This window comes from Xenopus laevis, chromosome 1S (assembly GCF_017654675.1).
Source record: "Xenopus laevis strain J_2021 chromosome 1S, Xenopus_laevis_v10.1, whole genome shotgun sequence".
Taxonomy (NCBI): Eukaryota; Metazoa; Chordata; class Amphibia; order Anura; family Pipidae; genus Xenopus; species Xenopus laevis.
Genome location: NC_054372.1, coordinates 118,535,801 through 118,546,490, shown reverse-complemented (window position 1 = coordinate 118,546,490; position 10,690 = coordinate 118,535,801). Strand labels below are relative to the sequence as shown.

Genomic DNA, 10,690 nt, shown 5'->3' with positions numbered 1-10,690 from the left:
ACCAGTGACAGCTCCTAAACACAAACCAGAGTGCAAAGCAAACCCCTCCCCTATACCAGTGCCTGGACAGCACAGACACTTGCACGGAGTAACTGGAATACAAATTGTTAAATTATATCCATGTCCCCTTGCACAGTGCAGAAAGGCTCAGTTTGCTGTTCCTCGCTCCCCTCCACTGTCGCCATCTTCCAGCTGTTGAGAACTGAGTGTAAGGCAAGAAAAGATACGAGAGGACAGCCCCCATCAATAAGCCCACACTTAACCCTCTGCTTTCACCGGCCCGTCATAAACGCATTTACTCCTCCTACCGAGTAAGCCAAGAGTTAACTCTCCGTTAACCTGCACATTCCTACCTTAGCCATCCTGACTTCTAAACACACGTGACTTTCAACAATACATCAGTTTCTTGAATGAATTCCCTTTATCCAAGGGGACAGCTTTACATTGTCTGTTTCCTGCCTGACTGCATGGAACGTAGAATCTTTCACGCAGTGCAGATTATCGCCAGCAGGAATGGATAGCCACGTCACTTGATAACAGAATCCTCAGCAGCAGCCTCAACGCCAAGGTACTGGCAGCAGGCAGCTAACTGGGCGGAAGAAAGTTGACGGACACGGTCAGTGGGAGGAGGTAGGCCAACTGCCAATACCAATAGAATTCTGATTTTATTGAGGCCCACACCGCCTGCATAAGTGTTTCCACGGACCTCACTGTACAAAATAAATTATTTATTGAGTCATCGCAAGTCACAAATTAAATAAAGCAAGGGACGAGGGGCCCACCAAGGTTGGGGCCCACCGGGTTTTTTCACGGTACCTGGCAGGCCAGTCCGACCCTGTCTCTCTCTCTTGTTGCTGTCACAGTAAAGCAGCATACGGCAGCACACTGGGATCGGCCCTTGAGCCAGTAGAGTAGATCTCTTACGGCTGCCCCTGTGCACTGGCACCTCCTAGCCCAGTCTCCCCTCTTGCTGGCTGCCCCGGGAACTGCTGCTGTCTGATGCCAAGCTCCCTTGGGGTCCCGGCTCCCCCCTGCGCTGCTACCGCCATCACAAATAATAAAAAACAATTGCAAATTGTCTCAAAATATATCTCTCTATATTATACTAAAGTTTAACTCTAAGTGAACAGACAGGATTGGCACAACAAGCTATAAGAGTAGCATACACCTCACTGTTCATTCAGGGGGAGAAGGGGCAATAGTTCACCGTGTCACTGTTCCTCCACCTTTCCTAGTAATCATGTAACCAGATACTTCCTACCTCCCAAATGTCCAATACCCTGTCTTGCTTTATAGCTCGAATATAACCTCAGGATCTGACAGAACATTTTATTGGACCATGGGCAACATCAAAGATCAGACCGAAAAGCTTATTTACATTGAAAACACTGTGACTTTTACATACCTTATCTTAACCAGAGATTCTTGATCTACAATAACACCACCTGTCTGGGGTGCCAATGTCCCTGGAAATAGCTTTACCTTTCATAGCTTGTGTTACAATTTTCTGCCACCTCTCTGATATCAGCATAATGATGTGATAACAGTTCACTGGCAATGTAATGTTCAGCCGGCAAGTGGTTCTAATTTGTCTAATCAAACACCACCTTGGGGTAAAGCAATAGATTCAGTTTCAACGGTACTTCATAAGTACTTCCTTGTTCACTTTGTGCCATATTTGAAAGTAAGTCATGTTGAAAATGCTATTTTTTGCTAAATGAAGGCCAAGAAAAAAAAAGAAATATTTCTATCATCATACTTTGCCTTACTTACAATGTGATTTTCTTATGAAAGAATGGAAAGAAAACTTCAGTAAATTTTAAGGGTTTCTGTACAGCGGGCTTCTATTCATGCATATTTTAACATGTAAATAAGAAAACTAATAGAAGACATTACTACTATACATAACAATTTTCTATCACCTTTGCAGGTAAAGAATGGGCAATGGAAAGACATGTTTTGAAGAGTTTCCTTCCTTCCTAATTTATTGATGTACTGACGTTCTTACCATTGGCTGTGTAATCTAAGTCATGTGGCCTGTCCATAGCTCTGACTAATTCTGCCTTGACTTGCCCGAGACTCATTGCCTTGCCTAAGAATCCTAGCCTTGATACCTTGCCTATTCTGACCTACTGTATTTTCTATTCTAGTCTGTCCCATTCTACACCCACGATACAGGGTGCACAATTTCTGCTTGCACCTGCACCATGACTGGTAAATGACCCCCTCTAGTGTCCCCAGAGGAGAAACCTATCAATAAAATGTATAATGCTTCTTGATTTTCAAGCAAATAAAGATCAAATGAACCACCCAGTCCCAGAAGGGAGTCCCTTGTTTTGCAATTGTTATCCAGTCTCTTTCACAACAGGTCAGAGGCTGACAGTAAGTTCAGTTTCTCTTCATTTCCATTACTGATACAAAGGACTTTGCAGTTTCCCAATTGCATCTTTTAGCTGGTCCATGATAGGAATGTGGCCAGAGAAGTTGTTGGTTTCTATGTCTTGCAGCATCTTCCAAAACTCAAGTGGTAAGTCATTCTGTTCTGCTCCCATGCACAGGACCTGTATAATAAACACTTGTATTAAATCCGTTTATACAGTAGAAACACATACCTTTATCACAACATCCATTCTTGAAAGAAAAACTCCATTCAAAATATTCCATTCAAAATACATTTGTTTCAAATCAATGTAACACTAGTTAGATGGGGCTGTCCTGCTATCACATGCCGCCCTTGCAGGTGGTTACGTCATGTTGTGACTGAAATGGCAGGTTTTATTTAAAGGGGTTGTTCACCTTTGAGATAACTTTTAGTATGATGTAGAGACTGATATTCTGAGATAATTTGCAATTTGTTTTAATTTTTTATTATTGAAGGTTTTTGAGTTATTTTGCTTTTTATTCAGAAGCTCTTCAATTTGCATTTTAAGCAATCTGGTAACTAGGGCCCAAATTATCCTAGCAACCATGTATTGATTTGAATAAGAGACTGGAATACATATGAATAGGAGAGAGTCTGAAAAGAAGGATCAGCAATAAAAAGTAGCAATAACAATACATTTGTAGCATTACATAGCATTGTTTTTTTAAGAAGGGGACAGCGACGCCCATTTGAAAGCTGCAAAGAATCAGAAGAAAAAGATCATTAACTATAAAAATAAATAAATAATGAAAACCAATTGAAAAGTTGCTTAGAATTGGTTGTTCTATAACATGCTAAATGTTACTTTAAAGGTGAACCACCCCTTTAAGTAGTATGGGTGATAGAAATGGGAGAACTTTACACTGCACCAGTCACATGAATTCAATGATGTATGTATAATTAACCTGGATAAAATCTGTACTGCCTTTTCATGTAGAGCAATCGGGGCATTCTACAAGGAGTATAGTTCCTAAAGTTCACCTTCATCAGACATATTTTCACAACACATTTCATATTAATTATAAATTGTATGCTGTTGTGGCATAAATTATCTGTAGAGATTGGAGAGGATGCTCTGCACATGCTTGTGCCCTTGCTGGGGGAATTTATATTCTCACATTCACCTGCCACCCTCTTGATATATCAGAGAAGGTACAAGGTGGGGCAGATATATAAATCAGTGCTGTGTGTCCTGCTGGGTTGGTTACACCCATCACTAAAAGGAATACAACTAACAATGGCCACTAGATGTCAATATAACATAAATTAATATAAATTATAATATAATTTGTTTGCTTAATACATGTAATTGTTAGATCAAAAATGCATTCAATTCAGTATTTAAATTAAGATGGTGCAGTTTACAGAGAACATTTCATGAAAACAATGCAAATGTGCTAAAATTCATGTAAAAATGGTAATTCCTGAACTGGTTACTTCGTCCCCTTGTATCAACAAACATATTTCCATAGAGGTTGTCCCAAATCATTTGAAAGGGTTTGGATCCCCAGGATAAATGCACCTCCCCTAATTATCATTCCAAACCTTACTGAACACTTCAAACCACCACCACCAACCCCTTGTTGTTACTTATCCTTTGTAATCAGTTTGGGTGCTAATGTGAAACTTCAGTATTTTGGGGGGAAAAAATGGTTTTGCTAATGGACGTCTGCAGAAAATGTTCAAGGGAGGGGCAAAGTCATGACGCAAAAACAACCTGTTTTTCTAAGACTAAGTCTGTATACTAGGTGCCAAGTTTGTAGGAAATAAATGTATTTGCAAAGCTCATAAAGTCACTCACAACTCATGTAATTGTATAACTAGGGGACTTATGTTTTAGTAGTGAGTATAAATTAAGAAAATCTGCTATGCACAGCACTGCGAAACCTTTTTGACTACGTGCACTTTGTGAAGACCCCCTTAAATACCACACTCATTCTACCAAAACATACCCCTGATGTACCAGTATAATTAATACAGAAAATGGAACCTCTGCATAGGGGTGACGATTATTAAAATGTGGACAGCATTAGTGTAGATCAAGTCTGGACACAGCTAGTTGAGGCTTTGAGCAATTAGTCAAAGTCTAAGGCTAGGGCCACAACCCTCTGGCTATCAGTCCCAAAGTGGGCAGTAGCAGGGGTGATCCTGGACCCTCCACCGCCTGTAGTATTTTGCTGCTCTAGCCCCCCGATTGCTTGCTTTTTTGGGCGGATAGGGTTGAGGGTCCACGATGTTGGTGGAGGGAGTCCAGGACGCTAACGCAGAGAGTGGAATTGTTCTCTCTGTGCTAGAAGAGACTAATTTCCAGTTTTCAAGTTACCAGGAGCAGCATTTTTTTTTATATATGGAAATAAATGTTAATGCAATGAGCTGTGTTGATAAAACAGTAATCCATCTTTTACGCTCTGTTTTTCTAAAGGGTTATGACCACAGCAGCACATTGTCCTATACAGATTTTAAAAAAGCTGTACAAGAAGAAAATCTTCTGCTAGAAGCGTCCCACGTAAAAATTACCGACAGTCCTTCTACCCATTCTGTAATGCTGATGTAGCTGTCATTATCTGTGTGATATCCTCGAAACACTAAAAGGTGAAGGAGTTAAAACAATTTCAAAAGATTCAATTACTGATTCCTTACATTTCACTCACTGTCCATGATCATATTATCAGTGATACCAAATGTATTGTGCAGGATGTTTGGGCCTTTTGGGCATTGTAATCAGTAGGGCGCCGCACTAAAGTATGATAGAGCTCTCCACTCCATTCTTACTAACTGAAGATTAAAGAAATACAGTGTTAGTAATGCTGAAACAAATTTTTAATTGAGCAGATCATGCCCAGGGTTTATACAAAATAAATCGCCAGATACTGAACATGCTGGATGTCCTGGATTCCTTGCTAAAGGTGGTTCAGCGTTTCAGTTGTGAGCACTCATGTAGTAATTATGTTAGCCATGCTGATATTTTAAAGCTACCCTAATGCTCTGTTGTGGGAGACTAACTAATAAATTTTACTTTCTTGCTTTGCTGCCCATACTTCTAGTTGCAAACATACGGGTCACATTTGTTTATGCACAGTAAAAACCAGTGATGGACATTCACCGCATTCAACTAACAGTGGCAAACCAAGACATTCTGCCACCATTACACGTTCTGTTGTGAAAAGGTGTTAAATCAAACTTATTTTAATTTTTAATGGGCATTTTGTCCAAGCTAAAGTGTGCTGATTTCAGGAGTGGTGCTTTGAAAAACTGGTTTTGATCTATGCAAGTAAGGTGTCTAAACAAAACTATGCACATTTCTTACTGATGTGCTTTGGACACGTGGGATTTTCTAAGGTGAAGAGCAAAGAGTGCCACTGAAAGCACACACTGCACATTACAATGCATGCAAGATTTTCTGTGTGTGTCACAATTAGTTGTGCGCTGTAGTGTCATATCATGCAGGAAAATGAACAATGGCACATGGCAACGATTGCTTTGAAATGAAGTCCTAAAAATATATATAAATAAATAAAAAAACTAGTTTCTTGTGATAATCACCCAAGGTTTTTGCCTGTTAAAGCAAAAACAAACCTTTAATAATAGCTGCCCCCCCCGGGTAAATGCCCCTAATTCTTTACTTACCCCTCCATGCAGATTCTTCAGCCGATTCGGTAATCTTCTAAATGAGACTGGTGCTTTGGCAATTTTCGCGTGTTTCGCTGCATGCGCAGTTGACGTGAAACAGAAAATTGCTCCAACTGCAGATGCGCCGCTTCGCCAGTCTCATTCCGAATATTACCAAAGAGAAGAAGATTTCGCCTGTGAATTCCACTGGACAGAATCTGCACGGAGGGGTAAGTAAAGAGTTAGGGGCATTTGTCCATGGCAGGCAGCTAGGCTGGGGGGTCTATGTAACTTGTAAGGGGGGCCCTGGCGCCATTTTTTTTAACTTATAAGGGGGCCCTGGTCACCAATTATTTTTTTTAACTTGTAGGGTGCCCTGACCACCAATCTTTTAAAAAAACCTTTTAAGGGGGGGCCCTGGCACCACAATTTTTTTTAACTTCCCATAAATAGCTTTTTATAACTTGTGTGTGTGTGGGGGGGGGGGGGTTACCATTTTTAGCACTGATGTCTGTGTGGTCTTTTAACTGTTGTGTGGAGTGGGTGGGATCTGTGGTGTGCGTGGCACAGGGGGGCCCAAAAATGTTGTTGTACAGGGCCCCGTGATTTCTAATGGTGGCCCTGGGTGGGGGGTATGGGGTTTTTTTTCTGTAGGGTTTGTATCGCTATATGTTTAACAAAAACGTCTCAATCAACACCAGGGGTAAAGCGTGACAGGGAACTGTGGATTTGGTCTCACACTCACATTGCTGGATGAGTCGGCTCAGGGCTTCTGCCTGTTTCTCTAGGTTGTTCCTATTCATGATAGACACTTGCTGGGACATTGCAAATGCTGCAAACTTCTTCCTCTCAACTCTCCGCAAAGTAGAACAGTGTGGATCCGCCTATACACAATCACTATGGCAACAACAACAACCAGTCAGCTGCCGGTTTGATCTCGGCAGCTTGGAGCAGAGCTACATAACATGCATGTGTCAAGAAGAGCTGTCGGATTAAAGCTGTTTGCAGCATCTTAGTAATGACGAAGGCTGTCCTAAAATGGACACCGTACAACTTGCCCGTCAATACAGTCCATTTTAGATCTTCTTGAGGAAAAACCTAAGGAATTCACGCTTCCTGTACGGAAACAATTTTAGGACATCCACAGCCAAAGTCACTTAGTATGTTTCTCAGCCTCCAAATAAGGCTCAATTCACTACCCCCTCCTGTCACATTACTCAGCTTTCCACTATCCTCTCTCAGCCCTCGTCCCTCATGTTTAACCCTACAATAATAACTATGTCCTCCTCCCTCAGCCTCCTCATTCCTCATCTTCCCTAGGAACCCGGCTGACGAATGAGGGGTCAAGGCTGAGGGTGGAGATGGTTGAAGTATGAAAGCTGAGGAGTGAAGGCTGAGTAACGTGACACAAGGGAGAGATATGCTGCCAGGATGGAGGAGTGAATAGAGAGTTATGGGAAGGGGGAGGAATTTACCAGTAGAAGTCGCATTCTGTGTGTTAAGGAGATCGCATGGCACAGACTTTGGCTGTCAGCTGATCCTTGCCTCCCTCCTGCCAAAATTCCCACCTCCCCAATGTTATCTGCCCTATTCCATTGGATCTTACCCCTCCATCTGTACTACATCTCTACACCAAGAGACGAGCGCTTGTATTTCTTTCAGCAGCACTTTTACCTTGCATCTCATTGGCCCGCAGCAGCCGGAGGAGGAGGAGCTTGTCACTGGGCTGCATTAAAGGACCAGTAACATCAAAAAATATTTTTAAAAAATTCGTTAGAAAACAACGAAAAAAAACACCAAGACAAATTAAAATTTCAAAATTGCAAAGCGTTTATTAAGAAATAACTTACTGAAACTCCACTTCCTGTCCTCTTCTGAAACGGCGATATGGCGACCATCCATAGTGGGGTGCTGGATTTGTCCTCCCTGGCTAGCTGCAGTACAAAGATTTCACCAGCACACAGGATAATGCAAGCAGGCTCGGCCTTGCTATGTGATTTATTGCAGCATGCAACGTTTCGGGGTTACCCCCTTTATCAAGCATGTCTCCTTCCTTTGCTGTGCACCAGGGAGTCACTATCGAAGGACGAGGGTGTGCGGGTGTTTTTTGGAATCTCCCTGGCTAGCTCCCATAGGCTTCTGACAGCAGGAAGACGGTGCTGGAAAGCAGACGGCTGGATAAAGAGCTGAAGTGCCCGGTGTGCTCCCGGAACATCCTTGTGCAGAGCAGCGCGCCTCTGGGGAGATCTTGCACGGACTCAGCCTCCTACTAATCCAGCCCTGCAGCAGCAGGCGATTCTTAGCGAGTGCCCCAGGCGGATGGCAGGGTACACAGACATCGCAGACATCCCCTCTGGGCACATCTATCAGCACAGGAGCATTACATCGCAGGAGCGTTACAAGCGGTGTGGGGCTGGTGCCGGCCGGTGTCTGTGTGAGGCGCAAGAGTGAGCGCACACTGACAGCCGCACACTTTTTTCACAGGCAGCAGCAGCACTCGGCCATTCTCATGCACAGATTGCATCGCGCCGCTGCTCGGAAGCCTCCTTAGTCCCGCTCTGGAGAGAGGCTGCTGGGATTGTACTGGTTCCAAGTCGGAGCGATAGAGGCTGTCAGTGTGCGCTCACTCTTGCGCCTCACACAGACACCGGCCGGCACCAGCCGCACACCGCTTGTAACGCTCCTGCGATGTAACGCTCCTGTGCTGATAGATGTGTCCCAGACGGGATGTCTGCGATGTCTGTGTGCCCTGCCACCCGCCTGGGGCACTCGCTTAGAATCGCCTGCTGCTGCAGGGCTGGATTAGTAGGAGGCTGAGTCCGTGCAAGATCTCCCCAGAGGCGCGCTGCTCTGCACAAGGATGTTCCGGGAGCACACCGGGCACTTCAGCTCTTCATCCAGCCGTCTGCTTTCCAGCACCGTCTTCCTGCTGTCAGAAGCCTATGGGAGCTAGCCAGGGAGGACAAATCCAGCACCGCACTATGGATGGTCGCCATATCGCCGTTTCAGAAGAGGACAGGAAGTGGAGTTTCAGTAAGTTATTTCTTAATAAAGGCTTTGCAATTTTGAAATTTTAATTTGTCTTGGTGTTTTTTTCGTTGTTTTCTAACGAATTTTTTTAAAAAATTTTTTGATGTTACTGGTCCTTTAATAAGTAATAAAGAGATGACTGTCCGTACAGTGCAGGGGTGTCCAAACTTTTTGCAACGAGGGCCACATTTGGTGAGGTGAAAATGTTTGGGGGCCGACCATTCTAATTGTTCCATTATCTGGGGGCACAAAAGAATGGGAGGCCTCAAAATCGACAGGGCAACTCTAATGTACAATAGTTTCAGCTTATACTTGAGGGGATAATAATTATTTACCACACAAATCAGCCCTGACAAGCTTCCTGCATGTGCACCAGAACGAGTACATAACACTGTCCCTAACCATAATGCTCATATGCAGATGCCCCTAACGCAAAGCAGATGGTAGATGCCTTACCGCTCCCAGCAGTGTGTGTGTGTGTACAGGCTACTTGCCTGGGACTGGCAACCTTCCCCCCTTTCTCCTCCACCCCTCTGTAGCTCACTCTGACAGCAGGAGAGACAAGACAGAACTTGTGGAGGAGTGTGCTGTGTGAGCGCAGAAGAAGTCTCCTGCACAGACTGACTCTCACTGACGTTTACCTCGTAGTCGTGGTGGGTGGCAGCACACTGCAGCAGGCAGTCTCTCTCTCAGAGTCTCCTGAGACGTCCACACGCTGTCTCCCCAGTCTCCACAGAGGGCAGGCACAGTCTGACTCCAGCCAGAGTGAAGCTGAGGGGGGGGGGGGTGTCTGGGCGGCACAGCTCTAGTGACGTCCACACTCTCACACACCCAGTCTCCACACAGGCCAGCCAATCGAAGCGGGGGGCGGGGCGTTTCGGCACAACAACATTAGCAGCAGCAGTCTCTCTCCTCTCCAGGGAGCTGCACTGCAATTAATTTTTAGAAATTTGATGCGGGCCAATTTAAAATGACACCCCTGGTACAGTAAGTGTGTGAATGAGCTGCACTTAATAAGGGTTTGGGCACAGCCAGACTCACATCTCCCTGGTAACCCCTCTCTGTCGGCACCGACATGGCCACCCCTCTCTCAGACTCCGAAGCAGATCAGAGTGAGGGGCATAGCCTACCTCACCTTAGTGATAGACCGTCACGTGTCCACCCCGAGGGACTATTATTTCGTCCTAGCGCACACGGTCCGTGATCACTACGAGAAGGACCCATAAATCAGGTGTCAGGCACCATTTAACTTACTCGCAGTATCCACAATACCTGCCCTCCATCCCTGGCATCTGAATTGTATAAGTCGACTCAGATTCCCCGCTTTATCCCGCCCTAGCAGGTCTCAGCCAATAGCCTCCCAGCAGAGGATGGGCACGTTTATGTAATCCAATCAGCAGTCAGTATTTAATTATTGCAATTGCAGACGAGCCAATCAAAAACGACTGCCCTGAGCGGGTTCTGATTGGCTGTAGCCATGGTGATGCGGAACTTTCTGTCAACAAACATTGCCAAACGGACTGTGGAGGAGGAGAAGAAATATCGCGCAGGACAGATGGAGGAGCATGGGCGGTGTATACTTTAGGTAGGATTAAAGACACCTCTCGCCAGGATATACAACTAACGTCA

At 44.5% G+C, this 10,690-nt stretch overlaps 1 long non-coding RNA gene across 1 annotated transcript; it reads right to left on the bottom strand.

Annotated features, from left to right (window-relative positions):
- Positions 1–713: 713 nt before the first annotated feature.
- Positions 714–10,307, bottom strand: LOC108705724. The gene is made up of 2 exons (XR_005965026.1): positions 9,703–10,307; positions 714–2,561 (listed from the first exon to the last, which is right to left on the bottom strand). It is a non-coding gene; the product is annotated as an uncharacterized LOC108705724 (long non-coding RNA).
- Positions 10,308–10,690: the final 383 nt, after the last annotated feature.